Source organism: Sceloporus undulatus, chromosome 1 (assembly GCF_019175285.1).
Source record: "Sceloporus undulatus isolate JIND9_A2432 ecotype Alabama chromosome 1, SceUnd_v1.1, whole genome shotgun sequence".
Lineage (NCBI taxonomy): Eukaryota > Metazoa > Chordata > Lepidosauria > Squamata > Phrynosomatidae > Sceloporus > Sceloporus undulatus.
The window spans coordinates 10695922-10696227 of record NC_056522.1 but is presented as its reverse complement, the minus strand read 5'-3'; positions in this window follow the sequence as shown (position 1 = coordinate 10696227).

The following is a 306-nucleotide window of genomic DNA, read 5'->3' as shown; positions in this document are numbered from 1 at the left end:
AGAGACTCTCACCATAGGGTGGCATTTTCTGATTTGGGGATGCTGGGCTTCATTTGCTGCTTTGATTTCTTCATGGCTGTGCTGTTTTCAAAGTGTGGTGTGTGACTTTTAAATCTTTGACTATGGTCGCATGTGGCCAGAGACTCTCACCATAGGGTGGCATTTTCTGATTTGGGGATGCTGGGCTTCATTTGCTGCTTTGATTTCTTCATGGCTGTGCTGTTTTCAAAGTGTGGTGTGTGACTTTTAAATCTTTGACTATGGTCGCATGTGGCCAGAGACTCTCACCATAGGGTGGCATTTTAT